This window comes from Mauremys mutica, chromosome 1 (assembly GCF_020497125.1).
Source record: "Mauremys mutica isolate MM-2020 ecotype Southern chromosome 1, ASM2049712v1, whole genome shotgun sequence".
Lineage (NCBI taxonomy): Eukaryota > Metazoa > Chordata > Testudines > Geoemydidae > Mauremys > Mauremys mutica.
Window position 1 is genome coordinate 85,836,575 of NC_059072.1, and position 3,709 is coordinate 85,840,283.

Below are 3,709 nucleotides of genomic sequence, written 5' to 3' on the forward strand. Positions count from 1 at the left end.
CCGCCCTGCGGCAGCTCCCCCCCTCCGCCCTGAGGCGCCCCCCCCCCCCGCCACGGCAGCTTTCCCACTCCACCCTGAGGTGCCCCCTTGTGGCAGCTCCCTACCCCCCACCCTTTGCCCTAAGGCACCCCCCACCCCATATCATCCCTGCTCTGCGTACGAGCACCCCGAGCACACCATGGCTGCTTCACTAAGCTGATTGGTGCCGCAAGCTTGGGAGGCGGGAGAAGTGAAGCAGCTCACCCCTGCCCCGCCTCCTCCCTGTGCACGCCGTGGCTGCTTCACTACGCCTGCCTCCTAGGCTTGTGGCACCAATCAGCTTAGGCGCCGCAAGCCTAGGAGGCGGGAGAAGTGAAGCAGCCACGGCGTGCTCGAGGAGGAGGTGGGGGTGAGCTGGGGCAGGGAGTTCCCTTGCGTGCTGCCCCCCCCTTACTTGCTGCCAGGGGCGGCTCCAGGCCCCAGCACGCCAAACGCGTGCTTGGGGCGGCATGCCACGGGGGGCGCTCTGCTAGTTGCCGGGAGGGCAGCAGGCGGCTCCGGTGGACCTCCCGCAGGCGTCCCTGCGGAGGGTCTGCTGGTCCCGTGGCTCCGGTGGAGCATCCGCAGGCACGTCTGCGGGAGGTCCACCGGAGCCGCGGGACCGGCGACTAGCAGAGCACCCCTCGTGGCGTGCCGCCGTGCTTGGGGCAGCGAAATGGCTAGAGCTGCCCCTGCTTGCTGCAGGCGGCCCTCCTCGCGCTCCCCTGCCCCAGCTCCCTCCATCTCAATGCCGGCAGCGACTGGGGCGGCCGAAGATTCGGCCAGTGCGGTCGCTGCTGAAGAAAATGGCACCCCCCAAATCCCAGCGCCCTAGGCGACTGCCTAGGTCGCCTAAATGGTTGCACCGGCCCTGGTTAAGACATATATATGATTGATTCCTTAGTGGAGGTAAGGCAAGGGTGGACGGGAATTTGTTTGCTTTTGAGGGGAGGAGATTGGCACATTTATACTATTATGATATCTTTAGTTGTGGGTTTAAAAAAAAAAACAGGCACTACAACTTAAGTATTTGAATACAAATTTCCTTAGGACAAAATTCCTAGCTCTATGGGAAAGCCTGAGGGTCCTAAATTGAGAGTACAGTGCCCTCTAGTGGCTGAGAGGTGTTCCCCTGCTCCCTTATCAGTGGCAGTAGTCAAGGTACCTTCAGGGGAAAACATTTTAGAACAAGTTTCACTAACTGAATAGAGGCAGCTGTCTCAAAATCTTGGAGCCTTTATGGCAATTAATACATCATAAAGCTAGACTTATTTTTAATTTACAAAAGAAAAAACAAGAACCAACAACTACTCCCTTTTATAAGCTGATGAACAGATTTTGGCTGTAGAAAATCAAGCTAAGGATTTTCCATCTCTTTTTTTTCTCTTCATGCCTGATGTGTACCATACTAAAAACAGAAGGCTCTCACAGCCTTGCCAAGCTTCTTTCCATAGTAGCACCTTAAATGCATACAAGAAGGATTTGTATATATAGATATAGATATATAGATACTCTTACAGAGAGAGAGATTGGGATTGACATCTTTGATATAGGAGACAAGGAGATATAGGCAAAAAGTCAGCAGGCCAAAACATTAAAATAAAAATTAGGAATTTATTTTATCAGTAGGAGCATGCATCCCTATTGGAGGAGGAGGAGAGCAGGAGGAAGAGTTCTAGGGGTTAATCCATCTAAAAATGGATTAATTTTAAATATGGAAACAAAATTATGTAGCAGAGGTAGGCTTGGTTTAATCAAGCAATGATGTACTATATGGAGAAGGCAAAGGGAGACTCATTTACATGAAGTCTCAAATCCCAATCAGCAGTTCGTTGCAGGCATTCATAAAACTCAGAAAATCACTGTCTTTTCAATTGCCCTGAAACTCTTTCTGAATAATTTAGTTGGGGGCAGCAACCAGATTTGTGACCTTCAGTTGTGCATGGTAACACATAGATCATTTCTCTGTCAGATCCCCAAATTGTCATTATATTCTTTAATTCAAAATGTGAACTTGCAGTGAATTACATATTTGGTAAGCTTCTTAAGGCTAAAAAAGTAGTTGTAAATAAATGCAGCCTTCATGAATAGTTTAAATGTGTGCTGTCATACAGAGGAAACTGAGGGATTGGATAATGCTCCCAACTCATCTGTTCAAATCCAGCCCTGGCTGGGAGGAATTGAATATTACCAGCCTCTGATAACTGTTTGGTGGCCTATATGGAATAAGATAGGGGGCAGGTCACAAAACAGCCAGCACAACTTGTACCATTTGGCAAAGACAAAGACTGAATAAACATGGAGATTGAAATCCTGGTTCTAAAGGAGAGGGTATTTCAGTTTCCAGAACATCACTGAGGCTCCTTCTCGGGGCAGTGAGGGAAAGCTTGTGCTAGCTTTGTCCATACTTTACCTGGTGTGTTGATGGAGGACTTCAGTCCCCAAGGTTTTCAATGAACTGAGTTGCTTTCTTTCATAAGCACTACAGTCAGCTAAAAATCTAGAAAAGGAAAAATACAAGGAAGTGATGCTATCTTATATACTCCGTTGCAGAAAACAGTTTTTAGGCATTTTGTGAACTTGCTCTATGTTACATTACACACAGAAAATTACATTCAAAGAACATTATTAAGGTTGCAAAGTCAAGCACTCAGAAGTTAGGAAATGCCAGAATTCAGGTTGCCTGTGCAGCATCAATGCTGCCCCCTTGTGCACTTGCATTATGATATAGTATTTAATTTATGATTACATACTACTTTTTCCACAGGATGAACCAAGGTTGTATAGTAAAGGAGGTTGTTGTCTGTAGGACCCCCAACCCCACTGGAAGGTGTGTAGTAAATGAGGCAGTGGTTAGCAAGAAGAGAAAGAATAATATCATGGTTAAGGCAGTTGAATGCGCTCCTAGAGAATTGGATTCTAACAATATCTCTGCCACAGCACTTCTATGTTAGTTACCCCAGACTTTTCTGAGCTGGTCACTCATCTGTTCCTTATTTTATGGGTGTCTGACCTGATACACTGTGGTATGATTTGCAGAAGTGCTGAGCACTCAAAACTGAAGTCAATGGCCACTGTGCTCTCTGGATTAATTCAGTGATTGTAACAAGCCCTCAACATTTCACCTCCTGGACTTTTTAAGTTAGCACATTGACCCACATCAATTCAACTTTAAAACAGGTAATGATGTCTTTAATGTAGCATGCCACCCCTCACCTGGTTTACCCACTCCATCCTTCCTAACCTGGTTAGAACCAGTGATTTTAACTTTCCAATCATTCAGATCATGCCACCAGGTTTCAGTAATGCCAATTAAATCAAATTCCTTCCCATCAAGAAGAATCTCTAATTCTTACCCAGACTCCTAGAACTAGCGTATAACACATGCCATTTCTTTTCTTCACCTTCTTTGCCACCTCAGTTCAATATATTCACAACACCTTGACTTAGAACTGCATTTGCTCCCTTAATCCCCTCTCCTTTCATTGTTATTTTAATGATTGCTCCACTAGTCTCCAACCCACAACATTAGCCCTCCTGTAGCTGAGATTCGGCTATCCTATTGAGTCAGCCCCTCTCCCACTGAAATGTGTCACTGCAGCCTTGAAGCTATAGTAGTGACTATGGTGCAACTCATCTCCACTTCCTGGCTTGTGGTAGAGGAACTTGTAACAAGGAGGCGTGGCCTCCC